At 43.9% G+C, this 11,807-nt stretch overlaps 2 long non-coding RNA genes across 2 annotated transcripts; both read left to right on the top strand.

Moving 5' to 3' along the window:
• Positions 1-895: 895 nt before the first annotated feature.
• LOC125946504 (uncharacterized) lies at positions 896-4,514 on the top strand. Its single transcript, XR_007467628.1, has 3 exons — positions 896-1,019; positions 1,156-1,222; positions 4,445-4,514. It is a non-coding gene; the product is annotated as an uncharacterized LOC125946504 (long non-coding RNA).
• An 11-nt stretch (positions 4,515-4,525) lies between these two features.
• Positions 4,526-6,924, top strand: LOC125946503 (uncharacterized). Its single transcript, XR_007467627.1, has 3 exons — positions 4,526-4,681; positions 5,704-5,796; positions 6,804-6,924. It is a non-coding gene; the product is annotated as an uncharacterized LOC125946503 (long non-coding RNA).
• Positions 6,925-11,807: the final 4,883 nt, after the last annotated feature.

Raw genomic sequence — 11,807 nt, 5'->3', positions numbered from 1 at the left:
ACCAGAGATGTCTGGCTGGGCGCGCGTAAACTTAGTTACTAGGCGAGTGTTTACAAGTATATACGGCCGATAAAACTATTATCCTTACTTCGTATAGGTGCCTAATTATTTGCTATCGCAATTGAGGCCTCGCCTTTCGGGCGAATTATCTTCTTTTTAAAGACATTAAGATTAGGTTTCCTCGAGAATGTGTGCTGGTGGTATAGACTAGGGTAGAAAAGAGCCTTTTAGCATTTCACTCGTCTAGTTCCGAGACAGTAAAAAGACCCATTGCCTCTCTGCGCCTAGCGTCCGCGCTGAAGTAATCATGTCACCACCAAAGCCACGAGAGTTTTGAAATGAAGGTGGCAAAGCTGTTCACGGCAGGCTTTCCATGCCAAGGATATCAGCCGTTCTAGAAACCTTCCTGCTTAACTTTAAACAAGGGCGCAGCAAGGACGGTGTCGAATTTAGGAGAAAGAAGTGCCGGCTGGAAGTCATGCGTAACTTGCACAAAGGCTCAAATCACCTCAATAAGGTGGTGTGTAGGCAGGATGTTGCCATTGCATTTTCTGCCCGCAAGCACGTTCGCCCGTCTTTCCCCTCGCGCAGTCGCGGCAGGCGATACAAAAATAGGCTTACCAAAAAAAGCATGGTTTGCCCTTTTTGTGAAATGCACCTGCGGAAGGGTTTACGACATACCATTGTCCTGTGGGAAGAGGTGTATCGGTTAAACCGCAAGGTGTGTAAGCGGCCTATTCCGAGAGGACGGCTTGAACATAGAAAACAATAACTGAACACATCTGGCGGAACACGTGATCTCTTGCGTTTGTGAGGCATTGTTTCAGGTAGCGAAGATTCTTGGCAAAAGCTGCAACTTCTTACTCAAAGTATTTCCCCTAAAGATGTGTGCAGATGGCTGTGTCAGTGAGCGTTGTTTCTTTGTATGTAAAAAAATCAGATTATTCGAGGCGTATGTAAATGGTAAAACCTTTGTCGTTCTGTTCTTTCCGTAACGCCTCGCTGCAAGCGCATACCATGTATATATACTTCATGATGGGGTTGTGGAATAAACAGTGTATAGTTGCGCTTGTCCCGTGTCCCCCCTCCCCCTTTTTTTTTGTTGGTGACGTGTTTGTTTTTCTGCGCTCAATTATTATGCCATTCTTCCTGTAGGCACGAAAGAGAAAGTGCACACCATAGAGGATTACAGAGAATGCCTGCAACAACACTGCCAGCACCCGTGAGAATACAATATATTTAGTAATTAGTGTTAAAAATTGCTTTAATTTCATAAAGGCACACTCAGAAGGACTTACTGAGAGTTAATTCAGCCAAGTGTCACGCTGGTAAACTTTGAACTTATCGGAGTGAATATTCCATACCGAAACCAAAGTGACGGGCGTATACTTTATAAATAATTTACCATTTAATTTTCGTGTGCTTGCGTTGTAGTGCACGTGAAAGAACCCCAGGTGGTCAAAATTAATCCAGAGCCCTCCACTACGGCGTGCCTCATAATCAGAACTGGTTTTGGTACGTAAAACCCCAGAAAGAAGAACCATTTAATTTCGTATAAAGATTTTGCTTGCACTCTTCCAAATCTCTGCTACGCATTAAGTTATGAGGCTTTCCGTATAAATGCTTGTAAAATGGCATCCCCGCATTCCTTCATTGTAGTGGCTAGGATTTCCTATAACACCTGCCCTTTCTGCTAAGTACTATACTGCCAGATATACCTTACACAGCTCCAAGCTTTCATTCCTATTTATTTGTGAGTATTCCATTTCTTCTTTGCAACTACATTTAATCATGTACGTGGCTGTTGTCGATACGCTATAGTGCAGAAATCTTCTGCTGCTTTTATTGTATCATCCAGGTTGCTAAAGACATTGCTTGGTTTGTCTATGGGAGCATGCATATTCTCGCAACGCTCCTTATTAAGTTCGTGCCTGCCCAAACCTATTCTCCTTCGTCATTATTTGCAATGTTGTAATTTCTAATTCCGGCTATTTTCCGTGTGCTGATAAGTTGCGACATTTCGGGCACCTTAATTGTATCTCTGGGATTCGAGGCTGCCATACTCTAGCATTTTTTTTCGGAGATTTTGTTGGCTTGGCTCATGTGAGATTTTCATCTGGTTTCACATCGACCTGACTTCAAATGAGGCCTCCTAAGTGAGCATTCCCCGCATAAGGTTTTCTTTCCTACCTCTATGTCATCGTGATCATCCGCTTTAAAGCTGCGTGTTTTTCACGAGCCCTAGCATAAATTCTTCGGCTTTCCAAGTGACTGCTACCAAGCAGGCTTTTGTATTTTTGTACTACGACGCCACTTTATTATTGTACATCTGAGACCATCCCCGCCATCAGAAAGCTTTGTTCCCTACCATTTATTTTACTCTACATCTCTAGCACGTCCAGTACAATGCTGGCGTTCACCCGGAGTACGCACCTTTTTTTTTTCAATTTCGTTCCGGTGTTAGCAGTTTTCCAAGGTCTCCACGTAATACTGAGTTCCTGGAAGAATTAATTTAATATTTCATTTCATTCTTTCTTGCGAACTGATTTAATATAACGGCCTTGCTATGTACAGGGTCCAGCATATTTCGCTGCGTGTGTTCGAAAAAAGGTATTGCGCTCACCACTGCACTGTTCTTGCTCAAATTTTGCAGAAAGATCGCATTTTGGAGTCGACTTCATTTAGTACAACACTTTTTTTTAGAAAGTTCGCCCAACGGCATAAACTAATAAATATACAAATGTAGGCTGGGTTCGTCGACGAACCTCAATAGTGTTCGATGGTTGGTCCCATGGAGCCAAGAATCGTAGTCCGGTGGTGTCGTGGGATGAAGGCCCGCTGTTTGCAGATAGCGCCCTCGTATCTTGTTTAGACTAGGGCATGTCCACAACAGGTGTTTGATTGTAGCCGCGGACCCTCGAGCTGGGCAATGTGGGCGGGTGTACCTAAATGGTCGTTGGAGGTGTTGTGGCCAGGCATAGGTGACCGATGGGGTAAGTGCTGCCCCCACACTTTCCCCAGTTAATTGCGTGGTTTTTAAGAAAAACGTGCAGATTGGCCTTCAGATGTGCGGATGCGAGCTGTTGCATCGACTTGGGAAGCATAACATTGTGTCGCCGTCTGTCGGCAGCTGCAGAAAGCAACCAGGCAGGAAGGTCTGCCGCGTGTTGCCCGCTCCTGGAACACGTGGAGAACCCCCCTCACCGGCTGCTTTCTGCAGCTGCCGGCAGGCGGCGACACAATGTTATCGATCCGACGTCGCTGCAGTAGCTCGCTACCACATAAGTAAGAGGAAATTTGCACTTTTTTCTTAAAAACCCGGCAATTAACTGTTGTAAGTGTTATACTAAACGAATTCGACTCCAAAATACGATCTTTCTGCTAGTTTTTAACAAGAGTTGTGCAGCGGTTAGCGCAAAACCTTTTTTCGAGCCCGTGCGACGAAATATGCAGGACCCTGTATATAGCAGATGCCATGCTACTCTCCCAGTTTCTATTCTCGTGATTTGCTTTTGTGCACTTTCGCAAAACTAAAGTATACTAAGGCTTGACCTGAACGGCCTCATGAAACCTTTCGGTTGGATGTTCGCGAATACGTCTTTTTCCATTAAAATATAGAATATATTTGCATTATCACATTACCTACTACCCTTGTGTAATTGCTTTAAGATGACATCGAAGCTTCTTCCGATACTTTTACGCAAAATAAATTCGATTGAGTGCACGCTATCTCTTATCCCGAAAGTATCTGTGTAGAACACATGCGATTAGCCAAACAAATCATTAGTACAGGGTACCCTTCAGGGTTCCCAACTAACACCCACAACGCTTATTTTAGATGACGCTCTCTCTTCAAGTGAAGCCAACTATATGTTATTAAAGCTACCAAGACAAAGCCGCACATTTGTTCCGTTCTCTTTTATTTGCTAATTATAGATATTGAAAAACTTCTAGTGATGAATCAACGTCCAATATGTTAATAGAGATGTTCTAGAGCGAGCACATGAAAGAAATATGTTTGTTGTTTGCCGCGAGTTATTGGCACAGATCCTTTTTTCCACTTATGATTGGAAGCCCTCGAGCGGCGAACAAATACCACGTAGCTGATGTCATGCATATATATGGTAGGTTGAATCCACGTAGGAGTGTTGGAGTCGGATAGAAGTCACTAGCCTTCCTAACCTCGCCACTCTCAAGAGTATTGCTCGCAATACCTCCTAATACCTGAGAAGACTTCCTGAGCAATCGTTGTACGATAAGGTTGCGTGACTGGCACGTTGTCTGGTTTATTTTCTGTTGTAGCCTGTTCGTATCTAGTCGTCTATAGTTCCCTCCTCTGCGCATCAGGTCTAACAACCGCCAAGCTCAGCTGCTCAATCTCCGCTAAAACTGATCGCCAAATCTTAATTTATCATGTGTACCCTCTTTGTTTCTTTTTTTACAGCCATGCAGGTCTCAACGTTACCGTTTGTTAGAGTTCCTGGTGGTGACCATCTTGTCCAGCACGATTTTAAGCAAGTATACATTCAGCCGAATATATTTGTACACGTATCGCATAAACAACGTTCGCTCTGCTAATTGCAAGACAAATTAAAAAATGCGATTACCAGTATAAAATTGTTTACAAGGTGTATTTACTAAGCTACAGAGCTCTGACGGATACGGAAGAGAGCCCAGCTAGGTATTGCTTGTTTATTTGTTTGCGCTCTGATAATTTCTCATACCTACCATGGGTGATAGGCCAGGACTCAGATGGAAGTAAGAGCCGATTAGTAATTCCAAGAAAGCAACTGAAATAATAGGTAAAAAATAAGAATATCATAAATAATTCGAGTTTTTACTAAGAAACCTTCTTGAAACCAATATAAACTCCAACATCTGAGCAAACATCACTGTGACATTGGCAAAGAGAGGAAGTTCCGAGAAAAATAATTTGAGGAAGTGTAAAATTCACTTCCATGAATTTAAATGCTGCTTCTTAAGTTTTTTTTTTAATTTCCGCATTGCCAAAAGAATTAAAAAAATGCTCGCCTGGCTGTTCTAGTGTGGCATCGATTCGGGTCAGCCGTCTCTTTCCTTCGCTCCTAAGGCATAAGCCTACAGGTTCAACCAGGCACTGTACAAATGCCACCTGTGGTGTACAAAATCTAGCGTTCACGAAGCGTTGCATGGCATGGCAGGGATGCATAGCTGGGAAGGGACACCTTTAAAACAGCTCTGCAGCGTGGGCGTTGCGGCGCTCTAGAGCGCAAGACTTCGTTGAACTGCTTTCAAAGGTGAGCCCGGGTTCACTTATCTAGTTCGTTCAAGTGAAATATTCGCTGTGCAGAAATTCGTTCAACTGAAAGATTTTTGCATGGAATGCATAGGAAGAACGCCGGGGATGTTGTAAAAGCTCGTTATTCTGAAATATTCGTTAAACCGACCTTCGTACAACTGAGAGTTTACTGTATTACCGGCCGCGTTACATAGTTGCCATTGCGTTGCGCTGGTTGAACTCAAAGTCGTGCGTTCGATCATGGCCGCAGCGACAGCATTTCGATGCGCGTGGAATGGAAAGAAAAACGCCCTCGTGTCATGCTTTGGGGTCCGTTAAAAGAACGGTCGTCAAAATAATTTCGGAGCCCCCACTGTGTACACCTGTTCACGTCGTTGTGTTCACTCGTAACACGTCCAATTTTATTTAAATTTTACCCTTTCCAGTGATTTCCTCCTGCACTATATCCTGCCCGAGTGATAGGCCTCATGCAATATGTGTACGATCAAATCACTACGACGAGTGCAACTGCACATGCGGTAAGTTATATACCTGGCACCAGCGACCATTTTATCACCTCGAAACAGGATAAAAAGTCACGACACAGTAACAAAACAATCGTGCCGTACAGTTATGGAGAGCTTTGAATTTCTTTCTTTTGAACATTACGAGTGTTTAAATTGACATTGGCGGAAATCTATGCTAGGTCGCCCAGAATATATATGTATATAGATATAGATAGTTGTGCATAAGGAAATCACGCTGGCCCCGGTAGTATAATGAAGAGAAGAGAGTACGACGTACGTTGCATTTGCACAGTATATTTGCTAACATTTCAGCTGGTGGACCAGCCTTCGTCAAAGCCACATTACATATATATATATATATATATATATATATTCTCTGCAAACCTTGTTTTCTCCGTTTATGTGCAGTTTGTGATAGCAGGGCATGACCCTATCACCATCTTGTTTGAATTTCTTTGCGCTGTTCCACAATTTCTTTCTTAGGTCGCGCACTCGGCTTCAAGTCTTCACCGACTGAAAACTTCGAGCCTTTTAGTTTGTAGCAGTTATTAAGCACTCTGTTTTTGTGTCTGTAATCAAGGAGCTTTATTATCACTGGCAGATACAGTCAGTGCTTTACACTTTCGAAATGAGTAATTATAGCTTGCTATTGACATTGAAGCAGCCTTTCGACAGCAAGCAAAGGAAACAGTTTTTCAGCTTTGAGCGTTGAATAGCAGGCATTTCAAGCGGGAATAAAGCTCTGCTAATAGAATCTGTTTGGGAATACTAAATAGGAATGAACATTGAGGCTTTCCTTTGTACTTTCTTAGTTTGGCGGACTAATCCAGTTTGAAATGACTCGTTTGAAGCGTGAAGCGTTTTGTTTCGGCGGTAGCAATATGGTATGTCGCTACAGTACTTCAATGGTATGCGCATTAACGTCGACATTCATTGAGAGATAGGTTCTGCTGGAATTTGTTGCAATCATTGTTGTTTTGTGGTTGTGTTTGTTCTTCGACTTGTATTTATTGTTGCAGTTTCCAGAGACACATACTGTCCACCATCGAATAGCGAACTTCCACCTTGCGACAGGGACCAATACCCCATTTGCCAAGGATGGCAGCATCTCGCATCCACATTCGTATGCATGTGCGTTTGCCGTAAGTGTGGTACACGTATTCTTTGCATTAAGAGCAAGATATCCGGTATCTATGGGCTACCTGAACTCATTCAGTCTGCGACACAGGGCTGGCATGGTTTATTTTGTTATATACATTGGTTTATTACCTTCCTAGTCTCAAACATAAAAACAATTAGTAGATTTACAACGAAAGGCATTTGCGTTTTCCTGCCTGGCAACTCATAAAGCTAACTTTTGCCGCCATTGAAAATATCTTCCAAATTTAGATAAGCTATCTGGGCGCTGCAGGTTGCACCAATCTGTGCTATCTAGTCGTTTTTAAAGACTGAAGTGCGCATCATAACGTATAATATTGAAAATAATTCTCATGGACGTTAGTGGACAGCTTATACCTATCATTTAAGAAGTCCGTACAAATGTTCTTTTTGAATCGAAGATGATCGCATGTGTTGTCTCAGGGTCACTGAATACTTCGACCACTAGCTTCGCTGTGATCACCATTTACATAATGTATATTAGAAACATGTCGGCGAAACCTACATTGCGAAGGAATAATTAAGTGTTGTTTGTGATCAGCCTATTATATGCAAGCTACCGAGACGAACCTAAACAGCACATTTTTCATGATTTCCACTCACAAAAATGTTATCGTCAGAAAAAGATAATAGCCTACTTATGAGGGCAAGATTGCGAACGTATTTGCGGAGCCTTCTTTTCTAAACCAGTGAAGAGTTAGGTAGCAGAGCGCCAATTTGTTCGCAGTTTGCCTCATAGCTCTGTATCGCCGTGCACTTCTTCTTTTTGCAGACACTAAGCAAGTTTATATTGCACTAACCTACACAACGGCACGATACTCCTGTATAATTAAATTTCTTCTAAATAACAGACCGGGTGTTTCAGTGCTCGCTGTTTCAATGTGAGAGCAATTGAGAGCCGGAAACACGCTTTCATATGTCCACCCACTTTGTTATGCCATCGTCGTATCGAAGTGATCGCACCACCTCCTTGGCACCATCTTCTCTCTGTATTAAGTCAGCCGGATGGATCGTAAGCAAACTTCCTATACTTATCGCAACGCCTAATCGTTTACAATCTAGTGGCAGCCACATAGACACCGCCCGCGGCTGATGCGGGCTAGACAAGGCCGCGAGTGCTCCAGGCCCTAATAAAGGCATTCTCGTGCAGCAGCAACAAAAAGGCTGCGGGCTTGAGTGTGTTCCAATTCTGAATAGCATCGGAGACCGTCTACATAGACAGACAGCTAAGCAGACAGCCGAGACAGCTTCGCGGCAATGTAATGGAACACGCTTACAACCGTCTGGAAGACGTATGCAAGACTCTTCTGTGACGTCACGCCACCTCGCGGCGACAAAACAAAGTTGAGAAAAGAACACTATATTTCTGTGTTTTAAGTCTTCATGCCAGCGAGTCAATGAAAAACGCCATGTGACTTACATTAAGGGTGTAAGAAAGCGTGTCTACGTTTTCGTGTGCGCAGAAGACCTTCCTGTCGGCTTTCCGAGCGTCCTGCTCAGCCGCCATATTGTTCGGACAGGAAAGTACCCTGCATCACTTTTGACGTTCGATGCTGTCTTCGCGAAGCTGTCTACTTTGACTTCTCCGTGAGAATTGGAACGAGACTTAAGATGGCCGCTGTCCGTTTAGCTGTCTACTATGCCGTCTACGGCGAGTCTTGGAATGCAGCTCTAGTATTCTGGCTCTGCTTTTCACATCCAGTTTCACACTTGCGCTCCACAGCTGGTGACACGGATGTGATCAGAACACGCACCCTTTTGACTGCATTCTTCATTGTTTAGGAACCCATTCTGTTACACTACGACTAGGCCACTGGTTCATCGTTTTACGCCGTAAATAGCCTTTCTACTTGCTTCTCTACTTCTTTCTCATAACAGCAGCTAGAATATCACCTACATCGTTTTCAGTCTAAACCTCACAGTTGTCATCAAGTGTCTTGAAATTACGCGTACAATTTTTGCACCACCGCTGGTGCAAAAATTGAATCATTGGGAACAAATAACAACGATAATGGAGAGAACGAGACGGGTAGGATTTTCCTGTCCGACTAGCAGAATCAATAAATAAATTAATGAAAAACTTTATTTATCCCTCTTTAAGGAAGGGGTCAAGAGGATAAATTGGGGGGACACTACTTGACGTAGGCCTCCGCGACCCGCTCGGCCCACCCCAGGATGTCCTCCTGGAGGTCCGGCCTGGAGCTGTTCCGTCTGGAGCTGCTCAGGCTTTAAGTCTCCTGTGGCAGAGCAGCATAATTTACAAGAGGAGGAGGGGGAAGTAGCGGGATGAACGAGGCGGAGGAGGTTAGAGGAGAGAAAGGTGCGAATCTGCAGCTGTGGCCACAGAAATTCGCTCCTGCGCGAGGATTTGCGCATGAGTGGCAGAAAGGTTAAACGATCTAGTCGGTAGTGTGTGCAAATCTCATTGTAGGTAATAAGGCGATTCCGCGCTCTAAACATTGCTTCCTCCATAGAGAGTTCCGACAGATCTGGTGCCTGCGACCGGACCGTAAATCCTCGGGCGCTGGCATGAGCCACCTAGTTTCCGGCAAGGCCCGCGTGCGCGGGAGTCCAGATTATTGCTATAATTTTATGGGGGATGGGCCAAAAGGAAGCGAAGGATCTCCCTCACCTTGTTGCATAAAGCACTTACAAAACCCTCCACCGCAGCCGCCCGCGTGGGTGCTGGCCGCTGTTGAAATGCAGCATAAAATGATGGATATGCTGGTTAATTCATTCACAGACGTCTCACTCACACCTGACAAATAATAAGCGCCAACCAGCAGGGCGAAACGTTTCATCGCACTGAAAGATTTGAGGAAAGCTAAGGCTAGGACGTGCATACCGAGCTTAAGAATGTAGAGGGAGACTATAGACGAGGGCATTTTCTGCCGCAGGTTCCCCTGTATTGAGGGACGCTGGCCGCCGCGTCCTTGACCTGCCACTCGCTATAAGCATTTCAAGTCAGAGTGCTTGAATACTCCATTCTATGCCGTAAGAGACACTATAGGTAAAACTATAAACTTTATTACCGCCTTTCCGTAACCTGAGAAAACCAATGACATGAATGTCGTAGGTTCCTGAATAACCCTTTCTAACGCCAGCGTGTTCATTGAGCTTATCGAAGACAAGTGTAGCCTTGATTGTATTTGAATCTAGCTTACTGAATATTTTCTACATTAGAGAAAGATGGTATTGCGCCTATAATACCTATTTGTTAACGCCTTCTGTTTTGTAGTTCAATTATACTGTAAATGTTTTTGTAAACTATATATTCAAAACGGAAGAAAAGGAAATTTATTTCTGCTACTACCACTGGTTACGTTACTCCCGTCCATGCGACAAAGTACATCCAAAAGCGGACACGCTTTAATGTGAGCTATCGCGCAACACCCTTAGTAATTTGTGTAAGGGTCTGGCCATCACACAAACCTATTTCTGTGCGTTTCGAAGGCCAAGTAATGGGTATGATAAAGACGTTCTTCTGATAGCCACTCTACGGTTCTAAAGTGTAAAGGTCGAAGTTCTAAATAAGTTATGATCATAAAAATGTATACGCAAAAGTGGTAGTCTCCGTTGCGAGAATGTGACGCTGTCGCAGTCATTGAGTTAGGAGCCGGAGAAATCGCTGAAGTTTGCTGATTTTAAGCTCCTAATTATGAATTTTCCGAATATTTCGCAACAGTTAAATTGATGAGATTTCATTTTATGTAAACCAGTTTTTCACCGCTGAATTTTACATATTATTTTTTGCAGCTTGCTTATGACAACTAATGAATCGTATGTAACCTTTCAGCCTTACCTGAAATATTTACAGAAGAACAGCGCTATAGAAAACGGCATTAGAAGGAGACTCCGTGTCTTAAAGAATTAGGGCTTACCGCAGTAAAAAAATTTAAGATTTACAAACTTTACGGTTTCTATTGAGGTCGTTCTATCTGTGATTTGCTACTGCTATATAGTCTTTCACTCTACAGCAGCACTAGTGCTTTGCTTTATTACTACTCTCTATGGTCTGCGATGCGAGGTCTGCGGCACCGACGAAACTATTGACCACCTGCTGTGCCAATGTCCACGATATGCCCAAGAAAGACAAGAACTTGCTAACGCACTAAAAAGACTGGACAATCGGACGCTTTCCGTGCAGGTGCTGCTGGAACACCGCCCCCATCACTCGTCGGCCCATAAAGCGGTGAAGGCACTTTTGTGCTTCTTGAGGACGACGGGCTTTGTGTCAACGTCTGTGACTTTTAGTGCACTAGCACACGCGTCAGCGAACTAACCGCTCATTTCCCTTCTTTCCTTCCCTCCTCTCTCGCCCTGTCATCTTTGTGTTTCCTCTTCCCATTCCCCCGGTGTAGGGTAGCCAACCGCACGTTATTCTGGTTAACCTCCCTGCCTTCTGCCTTTCTCTTGCTTCCTTCCTTCCTTCCTCTATGGAACATTCGTGCAGTAGGGTATAGAATAAATAAATAAATAACCTCCAGCCTGTGGGTTACAGGCGTATACGCTCATGTATCCGCGGACACACTTCATTTGGACATAAAGCCATCTTGCTTTGACAGTGTTGTCGACTCCCATTCGCATTACTCTGAGCGTAGGTATCTCTAAGAAAAATATATTTTTGCATCATGTAGGCGATACAAGGCGTCAGCTGTGCGCGGCAACGAATACACGGCTTCTTTTTTTGTTATTTAGTTAAAGTGCTCGCAGCCGACAAAGAAGCGCCTGTTACTACCCATTCTGAAGAGTGAGACCGGGGAGATTAAGGGCTACAATAAGGTTTATTAATATTCCGTACCACTATCTTACCGACTTTATTTTCTGCGACATGACACTGTGTAAGAAGACGTGGTAGGGTCGTT

The sequence above is a fragment of the Dermacentor silvarum genome, chromosome 7 (genome assembly GCF_013339745.2).
Source record: "Dermacentor silvarum isolate Dsil-2018 chromosome 7, BIME_Dsil_1.4, whole genome shotgun sequence".
Lineage (NCBI taxonomy): Eukaryota > Metazoa > Arthropoda > Arachnida > Ixodida > Ixodidae > Dermacentor > Dermacentor silvarum.
This window is presented reverse-complemented; position numbering and strand designations above follow the sequence as displayed.